We start from the raw sequence: 26,837 nt of genomic DNA on the forward strand, positions 1-26,837 counted from the left end.
GAAATTTATTTGACTAACTTCTTTATATATTCTTTGTTGAAGGTCACCTTGAATGTATTTTGAAAAATTCAGAAATTGGCCACTAGATGGCATTGAGTTCAGGAAAGGATAACTAAAAGTTAACACAGGTGAAATCAGGTGTGGTAGGCGGAGCTTCAGCCTATTTAAGGTTTGATTTTAATGTTTTATGTTAGACATGAATAAGGACATGGGTCCGAAACGTTGTCTGTTTTAATTGGCACAATAAAGCAATAATGTTTTAAATACAGTTGGTGGTGCGGCTATATCACTCCTTTGAACTGTATACTTTGGACCATGGTGCAGGTCTAATAGCTAGCACACCTGCAAACAGTTTGTTGCATACCCACAGGTGGGGATTACCTTTGTGCTTGTGCATTCTTCTGATTCACAGTTTTCTAGCACCTGCTTCAGGCACAGGGTAATATGGAAGAACAAACAGAGATGCAAAAAATTGAGCCACATACCTTTTGCTACACAGAGACTGAAGCTGCTCGCATTACCACCCTTATACGTGGGTCCAGGGACTTTTTGCAAACCACACCATTGCAGACAACAAACAAGGATTTTGAACATCTAAAGAAGAAAAACACTGCATATGAACTGCATGCGGTTACCCTGGCGGAATACCATAGGGTTAGACGCATTCCTAGAGGTTTACGCATGAATGTGCGGCCCACACTGCTGAAAGAAAACCAAGATTATTGCCAAAAGTTTGAAAGAATCCTTAACAAGTGCTCCTTTGACCTAATGGTCTTAACAGTGGAATATCTACAATTGGAGCTGGACAAACAGAAAAGTCAAATAGAGGCCCTAAAGAAAGATCTGCAAACTAACCTGTCTCCAGATGCCCTGCTACAGTACAATGAAGCGGTGGAGAAACAGATTACACAGTTGAAGGAGGAGATCCAAGAACGCAAGAGAAGCAAGTGGAACCGAGATGAGAGGGACTACCAATCCGGAACTGTTTACCGGGGACTTGGTGGACGGACCGGAAGTGCACGAGGATCCACTTCCGGTTACAGACGCCGTGATGCTAGGAGCAATTATGCAGGCTCCTGGAGCCAAACGTCTGATTCAGGGTCGGGGGACTCCGATCCGGACAAAGGCAGCGATGCAGGCGGGGCGGCAGGAGACATCGGATGCGGTGGAGGAACCAGGAACCACCGGAGAGGGCAGAGGGGCCAGAGAGGTGGAGGCCGGAGCACCTGTCGTGTGATGACACGCAGCAAACACGGTCAGTAGTGCTCAATTTGAGTACCCACCCTCTGAGACAAGAAGAACATAGAACTCTCTCTAAGGGACTTTCATTTTGTCCAGTCCAACAGAGACTTAATATTTTTGCACTAAAAAATGATTTACAGCATTTTTTTAGATCCCTTAAATTGAAATGTCATTTTTCAGAGGTAAATGTGGATAATTCAGATTGGGCTGTCTGTAAGGACAATGTATGTAATAGGTTTGGGTTAAAATCACTGGGGTTGCATAATAAAAGTAATTTCATGCCACAAACAGTGAACTCAGGTATTAACACCTACATACAATTGGTGGAACATGACATTGAAAATCTATGCAGAAACATAGAAAAGAATTATTCCAAACATTTATATGGAACTCATAACTTTAATAGGGAAGATAGGAGTAATCTTAAGAGCCTGAGAGAGAATACCAAACTCATCTTTAAAGAGGCTGACAAGGGTGGTGCCTTGGTAATTCTGGAGAAGGATTACTATATACAGGAAATTATGGATCAATTGGCAGATGGGGAAGTTTATCAATTGTTGTCAATGAATCCAGTTTACAAAATAAAGAAGGAGCTGGCAGTGTGTGTAACAAGAGCTCAAAAAATTGGGGTGATTGACAACAAAACAGTGAAATTTATTTTGGATACAGAAGACATTATACCTGTCCTATATACACTCCCTAAAGTCCATAAAAATTTGGAAAGACCTCCAGGCCGCCCAATAGTGGCAGGGGTGGGCTCTACACTGTCTAAAGCATCCATATATCTAGATAGAGTCCTTAGACCCTATATATACTCCACCTCCTATATTAAAGATACAGGGGATTTTATTAACAAAGTACAAAATGTAACTCTAGATAACAACAAGGGTATACTATTTAGTCTTGATGTAACAAGCCTTTACACCTCAATCACCCATGAGGCAGGCATGGGTGCAGTAAATAGGTGTTTAACACAAGATATAAATATAAGCAAGGAACAGCGAACTTTTGTTTTGGATCTTTTGAACATTATATTAAGATGTAATTTCTTCCTATTTCAGGATAATTTCTATCTGCAATTACAGGGCACTGCCATGGGTTCCAATGTCGCCCCAACCTATGCAAATATATACATGAACACATTTGAAGAGTATTTTGTCTACAGTCATCAGTTGTTTCACCTGGTGGCGGTATATAGATGATATCTTTGGCATTTGGTTGGGCGACATTGGAACCCTGGAACAATTTGTTAATGATCTGAATTGTGCTACACAGCATATAAAATTTTAATTGACTGTTAGTGAGGAGAGAATTGATTTTCTTGATACCTCTATTTATAAACAAGAGGGTTTGCTAGCTGTGGATCTTTACAAAAAACAAACAGACTATAACAATTTGTTGCACTTTAATAGTGCACACCCTCCTGCACTGTTGAAGAGTTTACCCAGGAGCCAATTCATGCGTGTGAGACGGATTGTCTCTGATGAAAATCTAGTAAAAGAAAGGCTATCAGAAATGGGTAAACACTTCAAACAGAGAGGATATCCGACAGATTTAATTCAGCAGGGAATTAGGGATGCATTACAAACCCCTAGGACCGATTTACTCAAAGAGAGGATAAGAAGTAACAAAAATAATACAAAAATGATCTTTGTTAATGAATACTCCCCTTGGAGCAATCAAATACAGAAAGTATTAAGAAAACATTGGCATATTTTACAGATCTCAAATCCACATGTAAAAGAGTTTTCTAGTCCCCCCATGACTGCATTTAGAAGGGGTAAAAACCTTAAAGACACATTAGTTAAAGCTGATGTGGGCCCAAAGAGAAATATAAATCAGGGGCACATTGGGGATAAGAACTTGGGATGTTTTCCATGTCTCAACTGCCAGAATTGCAATAATGTTATCAAAGGCATTACCTTCTGGGTGGTCTCGCCAACGTACCCCAAACCACATGGACACTTAATTAGGTATATCACGAACTTAGAATTACAGGTATAATAATCCTTCAACCTATATTTTTTACCTGTAGAGGGGTGAGTCACCCCTCTACAGGTAAAAAATATAGGTTGAAGGATTATTATACCTGTAATTCTAAGTTTGTGATATACCTAATTAAGTGTCCATGTGGTTTGGGGTACGTTGGCGAGACCACCCAGAAGGTACGGGAGCGCATTAACCAACATAAAAGCAATATCAGGACAGGTAAATTAGATGCTCCTGTGTCCAACCATTTTATTATGGCTGGACATCAAATTAATCAGCTCAGATTCCAGGTACTTGAACATATAAAAATACCTAGCAGAGGTGGGAATAGAACAAAGATGTTAAAGTACAGGGAATTGTACTGGATTCATGAGTTAGGGACTATGACCCCTAATGGAATAAACAGGGAAATGGATTGGAGTTTATGCCAGTGAATATTAATAACTATACACTTAACAACAAAATGTCTTTTGTTCAAGGACTGGATGTTAAAAATGCAAAGATACAAAGAAATTTATTTGACTAACTTCTCTATATATCCTTTGTTGAAGATCACCTTGAATGTATTTTGAAAATTTGGGTATATGTCAGTTAATATTAATAATTATACACCTAACAACGAAATGCTTTTTGTTCAAGAACTTGATGTTAAAAATGCAAAGATGTAGAGAAATTTATTTGACTAACTTCTTTATATATCCTTTGTTGAAGGTCACCTTGAATGTATTTTGAGAAATTCATAAATTAGCCACTAGATGGCATTGAGTTCAGGAAAGGATAACTAAAGGTTAACACAGGTGAAATCAGGTGTCTTGTTCAAGGATTGGATGTTAAAAATGTAAAGATACAGAGAAATGTATTTGACTAAATTCTCTATATATCCTTTGTTGAAGGTCACCTTGAATGTATTTTGAAAATTTGAGTATATTCCAGTTAAGATTAATAACTATACACCTGACAACAAAATGTCTTTTGTTCAAGAACTTGATGTTAAAAATGTAAAGATATAGAGAAATTTATTTGACTAACTTCTTTATATATTCTTTGTTGAAGGTCACCTTGAATGTATTTTGAAAAATTCAGAAATTGGCCACTAGATGGCATTGAGTTCAGGAAAGGATAACTAAAGGTTAACACAGGTGAAATCAGGTGTGGAAGGCGGAGCTTCAGCCTATTTAAGGTTTGATTTTAATGTTTTATGTTAGACATGAATAAGGACATGGGTCCGAAACGTTGTCTGTTTTAATTGGCACAATAAAGCAATAATGTTTTAAATACAGTTGGTGGTGCGGCTATATCACTCCTTTGAACTTTAGTCTGAAGTAAGTTCATTTCCTAGTAAAGGGTTCAGTTTATGGGTCGCTTACCCGCTTATTAAATACTATAATTTTAATCGTTAGAAATATGATATTATGTGAATGGAATTCCAAAAAGAGTTTGAGCATAAAGATTTTTTGGGGTTCATGTTAGGGCGTTAGGTGTAAACATAAATTTTGTTTCTGTGCGGTATGGAGCTCAATCTTGCTCTACACTCACTTCTTGCCTGTTAACGCCGAGTTTCTGAAAACCTGTAATACCAGCGCTGTAGGAAAGTGAGCGGTGACAATAACGTGCAAGTTAGCACTGCACCTCTCATAACGCAAAACTCGTAATCTAGCCGTATATACTTTAATCATAAAATAAAAAGGATAGATTGAAGGTTTATACAATTAAAGTGACAGATCAAAACCACATTTTATTCCATTTAAAAATTTCACAATTTTCACTTTCAACTGGAGTTTATTTAATTTTTTATACTTAAATTTCCCTTTCCCATATTTTAAATAGCTGATTTTTAATGTTGTTTGAGCTATTGTTTAACAACATTTAAAACCAGCCAGCATTATAACATAAAGTAATGGTTTTGAGTACAGGATAGTTAATTAATATAATTTAAATTATACCTTGTTATCTCTTGTCTTGAAATTAAACAAAGAAATAGAAGATAAGGATGCATGTGTGTAGACAATAATGTGATAGCAAAATTAAGTTTAAAGGGACAGTCTATTCAAAATTAAAGTTTCATTATTCAGATATGACTTTTAATTTTAATTAACTTTCCTTTGTACTTTTATCATCCAATTTGATTTGTTCTTGTGTTATTCTTGTTTTGAACAAAACCTAGGGAGTGTCATATGCTAATTTAAAATCCATAGAGGAATACCTCTTATCAAATCTTTTTTAAATTCATTTTCACAACAAGAGACTGTTAAGTTGATGTGGGTCATATAGATAACACTGTGTTAATGCTCAGGGAGTTATTTAAGAGTTAGCACAACACAATACTAAATACTAAATAGTCAATACATAATAAACAGTCACAGTCATCTGATCAGGGGGCTGAATGAAGGTTCTTACATGCAAGGTAATCACAGAGGTAAAAAATGTATTAATATAACTGAGATAAGGAGCAGTCTGCAGAGGCTTAGATACAAGGTAATCCCAGAGGTAAAAGTGTATTAATATAATTGAGATAAGGAGCAGTCTGCAGAGGGTTAGATACAGGGTAATCACAGAGGTAAAAAGTATATTAAAATAACTGAGATAAGGGGCAGTCTGCAGAGGGTTAGATACAGGGTAATCACAGAGGTAAAAAGTATATTAATATAACTGAGATAAGGGGCAGTCTGCAGAGGCTTAGATACAGGGTAATCACAGAGGTAAAAAGTATATTAATATAACTGAGATAAGGAGCAGTCTGCAGAGGCTTAGATACAAGGTAATCCCAGAGGTAAAAGTGTATTAATATAATTGAGATAAGGAGCAGTCTGCAGAGGCTTAGATACAAGGTAATCACAGAGGTAAAAAGTATATTAATATAACTGAGATAAGGGGCAGTCTGCAGAGGCTTAGATACAGGGTAATCACAGAGGTAAAAAGTATATTAATATAACTGAGATAAGGAGCAGTCTGCAGAGGCTGAGATACAAGGTAATCACAAAGGTAAAAAGTATATTAATATAACTGAGATAAGGGGCAGTTTGCAGAGGGTTAGTTACAAGGTAATCACAGAGGTAAAAAATATATTTTAATATAACTGAGATAAGGGGGCAGTCTGCAGAGGCTTAGATACAAGGTAATCACAGAGGTAAAAAGTATATTAATATAACTGAGATAAGGGGCAGTGTGCAGAGGCTTAGATACAGGGTACTCACAGAGGTAAAAAGTATATTAATATAACTGTGTTGGTTATGCAAAACTGTGGAATGGGTAATAAAGGGATTATCTATCTTGTAAAACGATAAACAATTGTATTGCAGAATGTCCCTTTAAGATATATGCCAACTTTGTGGAAGTATAAAATTCAAACAATCTCTACAAGAGTGCTGAAATTTAAGAAATTAATATGTTTCATAATTGTCAAGCTGTAACTACACACAACAATTTTTTTATGCTGTATCTTTGTTTATTGTTCTATTCTTAAATATCAAGGGCGCGATCCAATATACGGCGCAGGTTTCAGCGCAAGCGTGTAAACCTGCGCCGCCCGTAGTTTCAGCTCGCACAGCGAGCTATCACATATACGGCGCCGGCAGTTGCTAAAGTACCGTAAGTCTGACAAACTAGCAATGTCCAGAAATCTGCGTAAGTACAAATTTCTGGAGTCGCCAGTGACTTACGGCACTTTAGAAACTGCCGCCGCCGCCTACAAAAACTGACTAAAATATTAAATCTCCCGTTACTGTCTAACACGCCTCCCAAACATAGCCCGAAACGTATACCCCTCTATCCGCAATCCCCCCTCTCACTCCTAACAATAAATGTATCACCCCCTAATGTGAGCCCCCTACACCGCCGCCACCTATATTATATATATTACCCCCTAATGTGAGCCCCCTACACCGCCGCCAGCTACATTAAATGTCTAACCCCCTAATGTGAGCCCCCTACCCCGCCCCCACCTATATTAAAATTATTAACCCTTAATCTAATCACCCTACCCAACCGCCACCTACATTAAAATGATAACCCCCTAATGTGAGCCCCTACACCGCCGCCACCTATATTAAAATGATTAACCACTAAACCTAAGTCTAACCCTAATACCCCCTAACGTAATTATTATTAAAATAAATCTAAATAATATTAATCATATTAACTATATTATTCCTATTTAAAACTAAATACTTACCTATAAAATAAACCCTAAGATAGCTACAATATAATTAATAATTACATTGTAGCTATGTTAGGGTTTATATTTATTTTACAGGTAACTTGGTATTTATTTTATTATACACAAATATATAGAGAGAGAGAACTGTACCAAAATAAGGTGCAGCACTAAAGACCAGGATTCAAAATGCCCATCTAGTAATAATAATAAATAATAATAATAATAATAATAATGACAAACAATACTGAGACTGAATTTGCCAGATAATCACCATGCACAATGTTGAATATCTGGCAAATTCAGTCTCAGTATTGTTTGTCATTATTATTATTATTGTCATTTGTCGATTCAAACATCATTTCTGCTGTGACATTGGAAATATCTCTCATTATCATACCATATACCATATCCATTCATTTGATACATTTGTGTGTCTTATTCATTTTTCATTTCATCTATGAGTGGTTTGTGTCATCATTGAAAGTACATATTTTATCCTCCAGTTGTTTTTCACCATCATTGGAAACTTTAATCCTTACATACTGGACTCTTTTGCCGGCTTACGATATTTTGAGTGGTATGAGGGGCCCATGTGATTTGTCTGTTTGTCTTCTGTGTGTGTCCTAATGTTATAAGTGTTGCATTTATGTATTCTGTATTTTATGGAAGCCATTAGTCATTTAATGTCTTTTATTCTATATGAAATCATGTTACATTAAACTGTATATATTTTTTGCTATTTTTGTACTCTATTTATTATTATTACTAGGTGGGCATTTTGAATCCTGGTCTTTAGTGCTGCACCTTATTTTGGTACAGTTCTCTCTATATATATATTTGTGTATATTACATTTATTTACCAGGCTATAGCCCCCTTTTTGTCATAATTGTGAATCATATATTGGTTGAACTTCTTCCTGTTTGTCGTACTGGTATTTATTTTAACTAGGTACAATAGCTATTAAATAGTTAATAACTATTTAATAGCTACCTAGTTAAAATAATTACCAAATTACCTGTAAAATAAATCCTAACTTCAGTTACAAATACACCTACACTATCAATAAATTAATTAAATAAACTACAATTATCTAAACTAAAATATAATTAAATACACTAAACTAAATTACAAAAAACAAACAAACACTAAATTACAAAAAATAAAAAAAGATTACAAGAATTTTAAACTAATTACACCTAATCTAAGCCCCCTAATAAAATAACAAAGCCCCCCAAAATGAAAAAAATGTCCCTACCCTAAACTAAATTACAAAAAGTAATCAGCTCTATTACCAGCCCTTAAAAGTGCCTTTTGTGGGGCATTGCCCCAAAGTAATCAGCTCTTTTACCTGTAAAAAAAAAGAACAACTCCCCATTACAACCCACCACCCACACACCCCTACTCTAAAACCCACCCTATCCCCCACTTAAAAAAACCTAAGTCTAACCCCCAAGTGGTCCTTACCTGTCCTAAAGACCGGCGGAGAAGGTCCTGTTCCAGGCGGAGAAGTCTTCTTCCAGGCGGCGACCTCTTCTTCTTCCAGGAACCAGCCAGCGTGGAGCGGAGGAGTTGAAGACCGATGACCGCGGAGCTAAAGACTGTCCTCTCTGGAACTGAAGACCGGCAATGTAGGAACTGAAGATCGGCGACGCTGGAACTGAAGACCGGAGCCATGGAGTGTGGAGGATCCTCTTCATACGATCGCCGCCGTACACTGAATAGGAATTCAAGGTAAGCGATTAAAAATGGCGTCCCTTGAATTCCTATTGGCTGATTTGAGCCTTCAAATTCAAATCAGCCAATCGGATGAGAACTACTATAATTCTATTGGCTGATTTGAATAGCCAATAGAATAAGAGCTACTGTAATTCTATTGGCTATTCTAATCAGCGCATGCGTTAGGTGTTAGGTTTTATTTTGCAGGTAGTTTAGGGAGTTACGGGGCTCCAATACTCAGCGTAAGGCTTACTATGCCTGCAATTTGTGGCAAGGTGAAAATGGAGTAAGATTTCTCCATTTTCGCCACGTAAGTCCTTACGCTGTATATTGGATACCAAACTGCGCTGGTTTGGTATACCTGTCTATGGGCCAAAAAACTTCTAGGTTACCCGTATATAGGATACCAAACCCGCGCAAAATTTGGCATTGCTGGCTTTTGCAGGCGACGCTGCATATCGGATCGGGCCCCAAGACTGAGTAGGGATTATCAGATGGCCATGGCTAGAAACCACTGTCAACAAATTTGGAATAGACACTAATAATAGTGCGGGAGTTTGTAATTACCGCAGCTTTCAAAAAGTCCTTTTTCAATGGGACTTCCTTTGTGCCGGTATTACGATTCTGCCTGGGAGGCCAAAAAGTGTGCGGTACAGCCTATACTGACAAGATCCATACCGTAAACTGAAAGTCAGTAGTTATGGGTTTTACGCTACAAATCTGTAGCATAAAACTCATAACTAAAGTGCTAAAAAGTACACTAAAACCCATAAACTACCTATTAACCCCTAAACCGAGGCCCTCCCACATCGCAAACACTAAAATTAAATTATTAACCCCTAATCTGCCACTCCCGACATCGCCGCCACTATATTAGACATATTAAAACCATAAACCGCATTGCAAACACTAGTTAAATATTATTAACCCCTAATCTGCTGCCCCTTACATCGCCGCCACCTACCTACATTTATTAACCCCAAATCTGCCGCCCCCAACGTCGCCGCCACTATACTAAATTTATTAACCCCTAAACCTAAGTCTAACCCTAACCCTAACACCCCTAACTTAAATATAATTAAAATAAATCTAAATAAAACCTGCTATCATTACCTAAATAATTCCTAATTAAAACTAAATACGTATCTGTAAAATAAACCCTAAGCTAGCTACAATATAACTAATAGTTACATTGTATCTATCTTAGGTTTTATTTTTATTTCACAGGCAAGTTTGTATTTATTTTAACTAGGTAGAATAGTTAGTAAATAGTTATTAACTATTTAATAGCTACCTAGTTAAAATAAATACAAACTTGCCTGTGAAATAAAACCTAACCTGTCTTACACTACATCTAATAGCCCTATCAAAATAAAAAAGCCCCCCCAAAATTAAAAAAACCCCTAGCCTAAACTAAACTACCAATAGCCATTAAAAGGGCCTTTTGCAGGGCATTGCCCCAAAGAAATCAGCTCTTTTACTTGTAAAAAATATACAAACAACACCCCAACAGTAAAACCCACCACACACATAACCAACCCCCCAAATAAAATCCTAACTAAAAAAACCTAAGCTCCCCATTGCCCTGAAAAGGGCATTTAGCTCTTTTTTAAGTGCCCAAACCCTAATCTAAAAATAAAATCCACCCATTAAACCCTTAAAAAAACCTAACATTAACCCCCGAAGATCCACTTACAGTTTTGAAGACCGGACATCCATCCTCAAATGAAGCCGGGAGAAGTCTTCATCCAAGCGGCAAGAAGTCCTCAACGAAGCCGGGAGAAGTCTTCATCCAGGCCGGCAGAATTGGTCCTCCAGACGGGCAGAAGTCTTCATCCAGACGGCATCTTCTATCTTCATTCATCCGGCACGGAGCGGGTCCATCTTCAAGACATACGGCACGGAGCATCCTCTTCAATCGAAGTCTTCTTGCAGAATGAAGGTTCCTTTAAGTGACGTCATGCAAGATGGTATCCCTTGAATCCCGATTGGCTCTATCATCCAATTGGAATTAAAGGTGAAAAAATCCTATTGGCTGATTGGATCAGCCAATAGGATTGAGCTCACATTCTATTGGCTGATTGGAGCAGCCAATAGAATGCAAGCTCAATCCTATTGGCTGATTGCATCTTTATGACCTTTGGGAGGAATACTCTTGTTACTCTTCTTCTCCTTTTTCTGTCATCATCCACAGGAGCTTCTTGAATTTGCCTTTGACTTCTAATTTGGATGTATCTAAGCATTAACGATTGCACATGTGACTCCATCACTGATAACAAATCAGTAAGTAATACAGTTCTGCAATAGACTGAGCAATACAAATGGTGTCAGTTTTGATTCTACTATCAAATTGTATTGTGCTCGCCACCTTAATGGTGGCGAGCATATTTGCGTGAATACAATGTGTAAAAAGTTACGAGCGGATAAGTTGATTGTTTAGTAATTAGGAATAATTGCGAGTTATTTGGCGAGCGAGGACTTTTATAGTGGGAAAAACAAGTCAGATCTAGTAGTAGCGAACACGTACGCTCACAAGTAACAAACAGTGGATTTAGCCATGTTTGACTGCTTAGTACATCTGAATTGTGATTTGTGCACAGATAAAGATGCGAGATTGGACACGAAAAGCAAAATGACTGCTTAGTACATAGAGCCCATGGTTACTTTTACTTTACTATGACTGGGAATTCATTTAAATGTTTCCTGTGCCAGGCATACCAGTAACATATGCGTGCTAATAAAAAAAGTTTCAACATGAAATTCTCATGTTTCAGACAAGCAGTTGTGGAATTACAATAATTTCCAAGGGCTCACAAGACGGTATATAAATACAGCACGATCAGGGCACAACTTACTTTCACTTCTGCAGACAGTGAAGTTTATCTGCTGATCACTAATTGTGTTACAAAACCCGTTATAATTGGAGTTTGCCTGTGATTTACAGTAAGTATAGTGTGATATTGCTATATATTACCTGCACGCTATATTATATTATACTATACATATATATTTACAGTGTATATATTTATATAGTTTGTTTTTTATCACTCATACAGATGTACTTACTCATACTCACTGAGATGTGTTCACTCACTCATACATATGTACTTATACACACTGAGATGTGCTCACTCACTCATACATATGTACTTACTTATACACACTGAGATGTGCTCACTCACTCATACATATGTACTTACTCATACTCACTGAGATGTGTTCACTCACTCATACAGATGTACTTACTTATACACACTGAGATGTGCTCACTCACTCATACATATGTACTTACTTATACACACTGAGATGTGCTCACTCACTCATACATATGTACTTACTTATACACACTGAGATGTGCTCACTCACTCATACAGATGTACTTACTTATACACACTGAAATGTGCTCACTCACTCATACATATGTACTTACTTATACACACTGAGATGTGCTCACTCACCCATACATATGTACTTACTTATACACACTGAGATGTGCTCACTCACCCATACATATGTACTTACTTATACACACTGAGATGTGCTCACTCACTCATACAGATGTACTTACTTACACTCACTGAGATGTGCTCACTCACTCATACATATGTACTTACTTATACACACTGACATGTGCTCACTCACTCATACAGATGTACTTACTTATACACACTGAGATGTGCTCACTCACTCATACATATGTACTTACTTATACACACTGAGATGTGTTCTCTCACTCATACAGATGTACTTATTTATACACACTGAGATGTGCTCACTCACTCATACATATGCACTTACTTATACACACTGAGATGTGCTCACTCACTCATACATATGTTCTTACTTATACACACTGAGATGTGCTCACTCACTCATACAGATGTACTTACTTATACACACTGAGATGTGCTCACTCACTCATACAGATGTACTTACTTATACACACTGAGATGTGCTCACTCACTCATACAGATGCACTTACTTATACACACTGAGATGTGATTTTAAGATTGGATATCAGAGCGCCAAACAACGTAGGCAGGGTCTATGGGCAGATAGTCAAATACCAAAGGTAACAATAGGTTGAAATAATATGATTTAATACATAAGATAAAAAAGTTGGTACATTTAAAATTATACAACAATTAGTCATGGATCCATGTTACACTTTAAAATATATATTGAAACACTTGGAACAATTTAAAAATGCTTGTAGAACAATTAATAACAACAACAACAAAAAAACTAACAAATAATGTCTATCGCATAAAACTTAAATTCTAATATGTGAATGCTAGGAGCGCTTATGCACACTCTATTTATAAAAACAAAGGGTTACAATGCACAGGTGGATAGATTCCAGGTTTGCTTGAAACCGGTGGGTGTGAAATGTTAGTGGCTCCGAATTGGGGTTTTGCCTATGTGTTTATCCACAATTATGTAAATCCTAACAGATGGACAAAAAATGTTATAGGAATGTCTAGAACCTGAATTCAAAATATAAGACCTGAGGCTGTGCCTATGTGTTTATCCAAAAAGGGTGTAAATCCTAACAAGTGAAAAAATGTGAGAAACATATTGCAGGGGTGTGTGAACCTTATTTTTAAAATAAACAATGAATTCAAAATAAAACGATATACAAGTAAATTTTTGACAAATCAACTAATGCAAACATAAAGCATAAATAGAACCAAATAAAAACAACAGCACAACTTTAACGTGTGTTCGAACGTGTTTCTGCTTGCAAACTGTGATGTGATGTGAACAAATATCTGTTATAAACACTGAATAGTGGCAAAACTTTGTGATTGGATTGAAATTGAACACAGGCTCTAAATTGATTCCCTAAAATACAAATCTAAAGGGCTCAGAGTTGCTGAGCTAGATATAAGGGACTTGCTCAAAGAGCCTCGAGATGTTAATTAAAAGAGACCACATAACAACATTGGGTTAAAAAACTGATGATATAACATAAAATACTTAAAAGTCCAAATAAATGTTCAAATTGGATAATAAGAATCTTGCTATAGTCTGTCTCAATATGGATCCCAACTGCTGATTATGTAGAAATCTTCTTGGGCGGTAGTTAACAAATAATTCCAACTTGCAATGTTGTCCCTTACCTGCCAAAAAAGGAAAGGCAAACAATAGTGCAGATGGCTTCTTAATGTGATCACAAAATACTCCTTACCAGTCAACCCGTTTCGGTCTCCACTGACCTTTCTCAAGACTCGCCTGTGTTCAGTTTCAATCCAATCACAAAGTGTTGCCACTATTCAGTGTTTATAACAGATATTTGTTCACATCACATCACAGTTTGCAAGCAGAAACACATTCGAACACACGTTAAAGTTGTGCTGTTGTTTTTATTTGGTTCTATTTATGTTTTATGTTTGCATTAGTTGATTCGTCAAAAATTTACTTGTATATCGTTTTATTTTGAATTCATTGTTTATTTTGAAAATAAGGTTCACACACCCCTGCAATATTTTTCTCACATTTTTTCACTTGTTAGGATTTACACCCTTTTTGGATAAACACATAGGCACAGCCTCAGGTCTTATATTTTGAATTCAGGTTCTAGATATTCCTATAACATTTTTTGTCCACCTGTTAGGATTTAAATAATTTTGGATAAACACATAGGCAAAACCCCAATTCGGAGCCACTAACATTTCACACCTACCGGTTTCAAGCAACCTGGAATCTATCCACCTGTGCATTGTAACGCTTTGTTTTTATAAATAGAGTGTGCATAAGCGCTCCTAGCATTCACATATTAGAATTTAAGTTTTATGCGATAGACATTATTTGTTAGGTTTTTTGTTGTTGTTGTTATTAATTGTTCTACAAGCATTTTTAAATTGTTCCAAGTGTTTCAATATATATTTTAAAGTGTAACATGGATCCATGACTAATTGTTGTATAATTTTAAATGTACCAACATTTTTATCTTATGTATTAAATCATAATATTTCAATCAATTGTTACCTTTGGAATTTGACTATCTGCCCATAGACCCTGCTTACGTTGTTTGGCGCTCTGATATCCAATCTTAAAATTGAATCCACCCTTGGCAACTAGGTGCGAATTTATTAGAGCTTGAGGTCTGTTGCGTTATATAGTTGGCGCTTAGTTATCACCTTTCCACACACTGAGATGTGCTCACTCACTCATACATATGTACTTACTTATACACACTGAGATGTGCTCACTCACTCATACATATGTACTTACTTATACACACTGAGATGTGCTCACTCACTCATACAGATGTACTTACTTATACACACTGAGATGTGCTCACTCATACATATGTACTTACTTATACACACTGAGATGTGCTCACTTACTCATACATATGTACTTACTTATACACACTGAGATGTGCTCACTCACTCATACATATGTACTTACTTATACACACTGAGATGTGCTCACTCACTCATACAGATGTGCTTACTTATACACTGAGATGTGCTCACTCACTCATACATATGTACTTACTTATACACACTGAGATGTGCTCACTCACCCATACATATGTACTTACTTATACACACTGATATGTGCTCACTCACACATATGTACTTACTTATACACACTGATATGTGCTCACTCACTCATACATATGTACTTACTTATACATACTGAGATGTGCTCACTCACCCATACATATGTACTTACTTATACACACTGAGATGTGCTCACTCACTCATACATATGTACTTACTTATACACACTGATATGTGCTCACTCACACATATGTACTTACTTATACACACTGATATGTGCTCACTCACTCATACATATGTACTTACTTATACACACTGAGATGTGCTCACTCACTCATACATATGTACTTACTTATACACACTGAGATGTGCACACTCACTCATACAGATGTACTTACTTATACACACTGAGATGTGCTCACTCATACATATGTACTTACTTATACACACTGAGATGTGCTCACTCACTTATACAGATGTACTTACTTATACACACTGAGATGTGCTCACTTACCCATATATATGTACTTACTTATACACACTGAGATGCGCTCACTCACCCATACATATGTACTTACTTATACACACTGAGATGTGCTCACTCACTCATACATATGTACTTACTTATACACACTGAGATGTGCTCACTCACTCATACAGATGCACTTACTTATACACACTGAGATGTGCTCACTCACTCATACATATGTACTTACTTATACACACTGAGATGTGCTCACTCACTCATACATATGTACTTACTTATACACACTGAGACGTGCTCACTCACCCATACATATGTACTTACTTATACACACTGAGATGTGCTCACTCATTTATACATATATACTTACTTATACACACTGAGATGTGCTCACTCACTCATACATATGTACTTACTTATACACACTGAGATGTGCTCACTTACTCATACATATGTACTTACTTATACACACTGAGATGTGCTCACTCACTCATACAGATGTACTTACTTATACACACTGAGATGCGCTCACTCACCCATACATATGTACTTACTTATACACACTGAGATGTGCTCACTCACTCATACATATGTACTTACTTATACACACTGAGATGTGCTCACTCACTCATACAGATGTACTTACTTATACACACTGAGATGTGCTCACTCACTTATACATATGTACTTACTTATACACACTGAGATGTGCTCACTTACTCATACATATGTACTTACTTATACACACTGAGATGTGCTCACTCACTCATACAGATGTACTTACTTATACACACTGAGATGCGCTCACTCACCCATACATATGTACTTACTTATACACACTGAGATGTGCTCACTCACTCATACAGATGTACTTACTTATACACACTGAGATGTGCTCACTCACTCATACATATGTACTTACTTATACACACTGAGATGTGCTCACTCACTCATACAGATGTACTTACTTATACACACTGAGATGCGCTCACTCACCCATACATATGTACTTACTTATACACACTGAGATGTGCTCACTCTTTCATACATATGTACTTACTTATACACACTGAGATGTGCTCACTCACCCATACATATGTACTTACTTATACACACTGAGATGTGCTCACTCACTTATACATATGTACTTACTTATACACACTGAGATGTGCTCACTCACTTATACATATGTACTTACTTATACACACTGAGATGTGCTCACTAGTGATGTCGCGAACAGTTCGCCGGATAACAGTTCCCGGCGTTTATAGCTTGTTCGCGTTCGCCGCGGCGGGCGAACATATACAATGTCCGATCCGCCCCTATTCGTCATCATTGAGTAAACTTTGAACCTGTATCTCACAGTCTGCAGACACATTTCAGCCAATCAGCAGCAGACACTCCCTCCCAGACCCTCCCAGCTCCTGGGCAGCAGCCATTTTAGATTCATTCTGATCCTGCATTCTTAGTGAGAGGAGGGATAGTGCTGCTGCTGCTGCTGATTTTATAGGGAAATTGATAGCTAGGCTAGTGTATTCAGTGTCCACTACAGTCCTGAAGGACTCATCTAATCTCTGCTGTAAGGACAGCACCCCAAAAAGCCCTTTTTAGGGCTACATCAGTGGGGTTTTTTTTGTTTTTTTTCTTTGTAATCTAATAGCAGTTGCCTGCCTGGCACTGCCAGCCTGTGTGTCAGACTCACAGCATATACTGTGCCTACATGCTCAGTGCCACCAGTCATATCTGGTATAACATTAGTGTGAATTTAAAAAAAAAAAAACTTTTACATCAGTCTGCTAGTGTAATCTAAATTCAGTTGCCAGGCCAGCCTGCCACTGCCAGCCAGCCTGTGTGTCAGGTTCACAGCATATACTGTGCATACTTCCTCAGTGCCACCAGTCATATCTGGTGTAACATTAGTGTAAATTTAAAAAAAAAAAACTTTTACATCAGTCTGCTAGTGTAATCTAATTGCAGTTGCCTGTCTGTCAGCGTGTGTGTCAGGCCCACTTGCCAACTAGTGCCACCAATCATATTTGTTATAAAAGTAGTGTAAATATTTAAAAAAAAAAACTTTTTTGACTGTGAAACATCAGTCTGCTAGTGTAATCTTATTGCAGTTGCCTGCCTGCCAGCGTGTGTGCCAGGCCCACTTGCCAACTAGTGCCACCAATCATGGGCCCCATCCGATATGCAGCGTCGCCCGCAAAAGCTGGCGACGCCGAAATTTGCGCTGGTTTGGTATCCTATATACGGCGTAACCTAGAAGTTAGGCTCGTATATTTCTGCCTTCGCCCATAGTTTTTTGGGCCATAGGCAGGTATACCAAACCAGCGCAGTTTGGTATCCAATATACAGCGTAAGGACTTATGTGGCGAAAATGGAGAAATCTTACTCCATTTTCACCTCGCCACAAAATGCAGTCGTAGTAAGCCTTACGCTGTCTATTGGAGCCCCGTAACTCCCTAAACTACCTGCTAAATAAACCTAACACCTAACACATGCGCAATGTCTATCTACCTGTCAACCGCGATCCCCCGCCGCAATCCCTAATAAAGTATTTAACCCCTAAACCACCACACACGGACCCCGCCGCCACCTACATTAAAAGTATAACCCCCTAATGTGATCCCCCTACACCGTTGCAAGCTACATTACATACCCCCTAATGTGAGTCCCTTACACTGCCGCCATCTACCTTACCTACCCCCTAAAGTGAGCCCCTACCCCGCCGCCATCTACCTTACCTACCCCCTAAAGTGAGCACCTACCCCGCCGCCATCTATCTTACCTACCCCCTAAAGTGAACCCCTACCCCGCCGCCATCTATCTTACCTACCCCCTAAAGTGAGCCCCTTACACCGCCGCCATCTATTTTAAAAATATTAACCCCTAATTTAATCCCCCTACACCGCCGCCAGCTATAAGCTATATTAATTATATTAGGGTTAATATAGTTAATATAGTTATTATATTATATATATTAACTATATTAACCCTATTTATATTAGGGTTAATATAGTTAATATCGTTATTATATTATTTATATATATATATATATATATATATATATATATATATATATATATATATTAAGTATAATAACCCTATCTAACTCTAACATCCCTAACTAAATTCTTATTAAAATAAATCTAATTAATATTAATATTATTAATTAAAATATTGCTATTTAAATCTAAATACTTACCTATAAAATAAACCCTAAGATAGCTACAATGTAATTAATAATTACATTGTAGCTATTTTAGGGTATATTTATTTTACAGGTAACTTGGTATTTATTTTAACTAGGTACAATAGCTATTAAATAGTTAATAACTATTTAATAGCTACCTAGTTAAAATAATTACCAATTTACCTGTAAAATAAATCCTAACCTAAGTTACAAATACACCTACACTATCAATAAATTAAATAAACTACAAATATCTAAACTAAAATACAATAAAATAATCTAAACTAAATACAAAAAAACAAACACTAAATTACAAAAAATAAAAAAAATATTCCAAGATTTTTAAGCTAATTACACCTATTCTAAGCCCCCTAATAAAATAATAAAGCCCCCCAAAATAAAAAAATTTCCCTACCCTATTCTAAATTAAAAAAGTTCACAGTTTTTTTTACCTTACCAGCCCTTCAAAGGGCCTTTTGCGGGGCATGTCCCAAAGAAAACAGCTCTTTTGCCTGTAAAAGAAAAACACAATACCACCCCCAACATTACAACCCACCACCCACATACCCCTATTCTAAACCCACCCAAACCCCCCTTAAAAAAACCTAACACTACCCCCCTGAAGATCTCCCTACCTTGTCTTCACCCAGCTGGGCCGAACTCTTCATCCGATCCGGGCGATGTCCAATCAAGCGGCAGTGAAGTCTTCTTCCATCCGGGCGATGTCTTCAATCAAGCGGCAGCGAAGTCTTCTTCCATCCGGCGATGTCTTCAATCAAGCGGCAGTGAAGTCTTCTTCCATCCGGCGATGTCTTCTTCCATCCGGCGATGTCTTCTTCCATCCGGCGATGTCTTCAAGCAAAGTGGCATCTTCAATCTTCTTTCTTCGCTCCTCCGCCGCGGAGCATCCATCCGGCAAGAAGACTAAACGAGGAATGAGGTACCTTTAAATTACGTCATCCACATGGAAGCCTTAAACACAGAAATAACAATAAACGAAATTGCCCTAGCAATAAAAGATCTTAAAATAGGCAAGGCGGCGGGTCCTGACGGGTTCTCAGGTGAATATTATAAAGTATTTAAAAAATGTCTGGTCCCCCACTTGCACAAATTCTGCAATGACATCATGCAGGGTACCCGTATCCCACAGGACATATTGCAGGCCAAAATAGTGGTTATACCCAAACCAGGAAGGAATCCCAAAAAATACCAAAACTATAGGCCGATCTCATTGATTAACCAAGATTTAAAAAATTTTACAAAAATTTTAGCAAATAGACTCAAATTATATCTACCCTCATTGATACATCCCGACCAGGTAGGATTCATAAAAGAAAGGGAAGCCCCAGATAATGTGAGACGAACGGTGTCTCTGGTGGAGTACTTGGTGGGGACAAAAACGCCTTCTCTGCTCCTATCTCTGGACGCAGAGAAGGCGTTTGATAGGGTCGACTGGGAATATATATTTGAGACACTAACATTCATGGGTTTCAAAGGACAATTCATGACGGCTATTAAAAACCTGTATTCAGACCCAACAGCAACTATCAGAGCAACGGGCCATCAGTCTAGGCCAATTAAAATATTAAATGGGACACGTCAGGGCTGCCCGCTATCTCCTCTATTATTTGCACTAAGCATAGAACCTTTAGCGGCCTACATCAGGGGAGCAAAAGACATTACCGGAGTAAAAATTAACAAAGAAGAATATAAACTCACCTTATTTGCGGATGACATTTTGCTTACATTGACGAAACCTTTAAGATCACTCCCTCATCTATATCAAGTCATTGATGAATTTTCAAAAATCTCAGGCTTCAAAATAAATTCAGATAAGTGTGAGGCTATACCACTGACACTACCACTACATACTCTTAAGTTGATAGAAGCGAATTTTGACTTTATCCAGGCCGGCAGAATTGGTCCTCCAGACGGGCAGAAGTCTTCATCCAGACGGCATCTTCTATCTTCATTCATCCGGCACGGAGCGGGTCCATCTTCAAGACATACGGCACGGAGCATCCTCTTCAATCGAAGTCTTCTTGCAGAATGAAGGTTCCTTTAAGTGACGTCATGCAAGATGGTATCCCTTGAATCCCGATTGGCTCTATCATCCAATTGGAATTAAAGGTGAAAAAATCCTATTGGCTGATTGGATCAGCCAATAGGATTGAGCTCACATTCTATTGGCTGATTGGAGCAGCCAATAGAATGCAAGCTCAATCCTATTGGCTGATTGCATCTTTATGACCTTTGGGAGGAATACTCTTGTTACTCTTCTTCTCCTTTTTCTGTCATCATCCACAGGAGCTTCTTGAATTTGCCTTTGACTTCTAATTTGGATGTATCTAAGCATTAACGATTGCACATGTGACTCCATCACTGATAACAAATCAGTAAGTAATACAGTTCTGCAATAGACTGAGCAATACAAATGGTGTCAGTTTTGATTCTACTATCAAATTGTATTGTGCTCGCCACCTTAATGGTGGCGAGCATATTTGCGTGAATACAATGTGTAAAAAGTTACGAGCGGATAAGTTGATTGTTTAGTAATTAGGAATAATTGCGAGTTATTTGGCGAGCGAGGACTTTTATAGTGGGAAAAACAAGTCAGATCTAGTAGTAGCGAACACGTACGCTCACAAGTAACAAACAGTGGATTTAGCCATGTTTGACTGCTTAGTACATCTGAATTGTGATTTGTGCACAGATAAAGATGCGAGATTGGACACGAAAAGCAAAATGACTGCTTAGTACATAGAGCCCATGGTTACTTTTACTTTACTATGACTGGGAATTCATTTAAATGTTTCCTGTGCCAGGCATACCAGTAACATATGCGTGCTAATAAAAAAAGTTTCAACATGAAATTCTCATGTTTCAGACAAGCAGTTGTGGAATTACAATAATTTCCAAGGGCTCACAAGACGGTATATAAATACAGCACGATCAGGGCACAACTTACTTTCACTTCTGCAGACAGTGAAGTTTATCTGCTGATCACTAATTGTGTTACAAAACCCGTTATAATTGGAGTTTGCCTGTGATTTACAGTAAGTATAGTGTGATATTGCTATATATTACCTGCACGCTATATTATATTATACTATACATATATATTTACAGTGTATATATTTATATAGTTTGTTTTTTATCACTCATACAGATGTACTTACTCATACTCACTGAGATGTGTTCACTCACTCATACATATGTACTTATACACACTGAGATGTGCTCACTCACTCATACATATGTACTTACTTATACACACTGAGATGTGCTCACTCACTCATACATATGTACTTACTCATACTCACTGAGATGTGTTCACTCACTCATACAGATGTACTTACTTATACACACTGAGATGTGCTCACTCACTCATACATATGTACTTACTTATACACACTGAGATGTGCTCACTCACTCATACATATGTACTTACTTATACACACTGAGATGTGCTCACTCACTCATACAGATGTACTTACTTATACACACTGAAATGTGCTCACTCACTCATACATATGTACTTACTTATACACACTGAGATGTGCTCACTCACCCATACATATGTACTTACTTATACACACTGAGATGTGCTCACTCACCCATACATATGTACTTACTTATACACACTGAGATGTGCTCACTCACTCATACAGATGTACTTACTTACACTCACTGAGATGTGCTCACTCACTCATACATATGTACTTACTTATACACACTGACATGTGCTCACTCACTCATACAGATGTACTTACTTATACACACTGAGATGTGCTCACTCACTCATACATATGTACTTACTTATACACACTGAGATGTGTTCTCTCACTCATACAGATGTACTTATTTATACACACTGAGATGTGCTCACTCACTCATACATATGCACTTACTTATACACACTGAGATGTGCTCACTCACTCATACATATGTTCTTACTTATACACACTGAGATGTGCTCACTCACTCATACAGATGTACTTACTTATACACACTGAGATGTGCTCACTCACTCATACAGATGTACTTACTTATACACACTGAGATGTGCTCACTCACTCATACAGATGCACTTACTTATACACACTGAGATGTGATTTTAAGATTGGATATCAGAGCGCCAAACAACGTAGGCAGGGTCTATGGGCAGATAGTCAAATACCAAAGGTAACAATAGGTTGAAATAATATGATTTAATACATAAGATAAAAAAGTTGGTACATTTAAAATTATACAACAATTAGTCATGGATCCATGTTACACTTTAAAATATATATTGAAACACTTGGAACAATTTAAAAATGCTTGTAGAACAATTAATAACAACAACAACAAAAAAACTAACAAATAATGTCTATCGCATAAAACTTAAATTCTAATATGTGAATGCTAGGAGCGCTTATGCACACTCTATTTATAAAAACAAAGGGTTACAATGCACAGGTGGATAGATTCCAGGTTTGCTTGAAACCGGTGGGTGTGAAATGTTAGTGGCTCCGAATTGGGGTTTTGCCTATGTGTTTATCCACAATTATGTAAATCCTAACAGATGGACAAAAAATGTTATAGGAATGTCTAGAACCTGAATTCAAAATATAAGACCTGAGGCTGTGCCTATGTGTTTATCCAAAAAGGGTGTAAATCCTAACAAGTGAAAAAATGTGAGAAACATATTGCAGGGGTGTGTGAACCTTATTTTTAAAATAAACAATGAATTCAAAATAAAACGATATACAAGTAAATTTTTGACAAATCAACTAATGCAAACATAAAGCATAAATAGAACCAAATAAAAACAACAGCACAACTTTAACGTGTGTTCGAACGTGTTTCTGCTTGCAAACTGTGATGTGATGTGAACAAATATCTGTTATAAACACTGAATAGTGGCAAAACTTTGTGATTGGATTGAAATTGAACACAGGCTCTAAATTGATTCCCTAAAATACAAATCTAAAGGGCTCAGAGTTGCTGAGCTAGATATAAGGGACTTGCTCAAAGAGCCTCGAGATGTTAATTAAAAGAGACCACATAACAACATTGGGTTAAAAAACTGATGATATAACATAAAATACTTAAAAGTCCAAATAAATGTTCAAATTGGATAATAAGAATCTTGCTATAGTCTGTCTCAATATGGATCCCAACTGCTGATTATGTAGAAATCTTCTTGGGCGGTAGTTAACAAATAATTCCAACTTGCAATGTTGTCCCTTACCTGCCAAAAAAGGAAAGGCAAACAATAGTGCAGATGGCTTCTTAATGTGATCACAAAATACTCCTTACCAGTCAACCCGTTTCGGTCTCCACTGACCTTTCTCAAGACTCGCCTGTGTTCAGTTTCAATCCAATCACAAAGTGTTGCCACTATTCAGTGTTTATAACAGATATTTGTTCACATCACATCACAGTTTGCAAGCAGAAACACATTCGAACACACGTTAAAGTTGTGCTGTTGTTTTTATTTGGTTCTATTTATGTTTTATGTTTGCATTAGTTGATTCGTCAAAAATTTACTTGTATATCGTTTTATTTTGAATTCATTGTTTATTTTGAAAATAAGGTTCACACACCCCTGCAATATTTTTCTCACATTTTTTCACTTGTTAGGATTTACACCCTTTTTGGATAAACACATAGGCACAGCCTCAGGTCTTATATTTTGAATTCAGGTTCTAGATATTCCTATAACATTTTTTGTCCACCTGTTAGGATTTAAATAATTTTGGATAAACACATAGGCAAAACCCCAATTCGGAGCCACTAACATTTCACACCTACCGGTTTCAAGCAACCTGGAATCTATCCACCTGTGCATTGTAACGCTTTGTTTTTATAAATAGAGTGTGCATAAGCGCTCCTAGCATTCACATATTAGAATTTAAGTTTTATGCGATAGACATTATTTGTTAGGTTTTTTGTTGTTGTTGTTATTAATTGTTCTACAAGCATTTTTAAATTGTTCCAAGTGTTTCAATATATATTTTAAAGTGTAACATGGATCCATGACTAATTGTTGTATAATTTTAAATGTACCAACATTTTTATCTTATGTATTAAATCATAATATTTCAATCAATTGTTACCTTTGGAATTTGACTATCTGCCCATAGACCCTGCTTACGTTGTTTGGCGCTCTGATATCCAATCTTAAAATTGAATCCACCCTTGGCAACTAGGTGCGAATTTATTAGAGCTTGAGGTCTGTTGCGTTATATAGTTGGCGCTTAGTTATCACCTTTCCACACACTGAGATGTGCTCACTCACTCATACATATGTACTTACTTATACACACTGAGATGTGCTCACTCACTCATACATATGTACTTACTTATACACACTGAGATGTGCTCACTCACTCATACAGATGTACTTACTTATACACACTGAGATGTGCTCACTCATACATATGTACTTACTTATACACACTGAGATGTGCTCACTTACTCATACATATGTACTTACTTATACACACTGAGATGTGCTCACTCACTCATACATATGTACTTACTTATACACACTGAGATGTGCTCACTCACTCATACAGATGTGCTTACTTATACACTGAGATGTGCTCACTCACTCATACATATGTACTTACTTATACACACTGAGATGTGCTCACTCACCCATACATATGTACTTACTTATACACACTGATATGTGCTCACTCACACATATGTACTTACTTATACACACTGATATGTGCTCACTCACTCATACATATGTACTTACTTATACATACTGAGATGTGCTCACTCACCCATACATATGTACTTACTTATACACACTGAGATGTGCTCACTCACTCATACATATGTACTTACTTATACACACTGATATGTGCTCACTCACACATATGTACTTACTTATACACACTGATATGTGCTCACTCACTCATACATATGTACTTACTTATACACACTGAGATGTGCTCACTCACTCATACATATGTACTTACTTATACACACTGAGATGTGCACACTCACTCATACAGATGTACTTACTTATACACACTGAGATGTGCTCACTCATACATATGTACTTACTTATACACACTGAGATGTGCTCACTCACTTATACAGATGTACTTACTTATACACACTGAGATGTGCTCACTTACCCATATATATGTACTTACTTATACACACTGAGATGCGCTCACTCACCCATACATATGTACTTACTTATACACACTGAGATGTGCTCACTCACTCATACATATGTACTTACTTATACACACTGAGATGTGCTCACTCACTCATACAGATGCACTTACTTATACACACTGAGATGTGCTCACTCACTCATACATATGTACTTACTTATACACACTGAGATGTGCTCACTCACTCATACATATGTACTTACTTATACACACTGAGACGTGCTCACTCACCCATACATATGTACTTACTTATACACACTGAGATGTGCTCACTCATTTATACATATATACTTACTTATACACACTGAGATGTGCTCACTCACTCATACATATGTACTTACTTATACACAC

General features: G+C 37.2%; 1 protein-coding gene across 1 annotated transcript in view; it reads left to right on the plus strand.

Moving 5' to 3' along the window:
• Window positions 1-22,289: 22,289 nt before the first annotated feature.
• Window positions 22,290-26,837, plus strand: part of LOC128659695 (uncharacterized) — a 304,258-nt gene continuing 299,710 nt past the window's right edge. The window contains exon 1 of the mRNA XM_053713266.1: window positions 22,290-22,355. The gene's annotated coding sequence lies outside the window, so the exon portion shown is untranslated. The remainder of the gene's footprint in view (window positions 22,356-26,837) is intronic.

Source organism: Bombina bombina, chromosome 5 (genome assembly GCF_027579735.1).
Source record: "Bombina bombina isolate aBomBom1 chromosome 5, aBomBom1.pri, whole genome shotgun sequence".
In the NCBI taxonomy this organism is placed as follows: domain Eukaryota; kingdom Metazoa; phylum Chordata; class Amphibia; order Anura; family Bombinatoridae; genus Bombina; species Bombina bombina.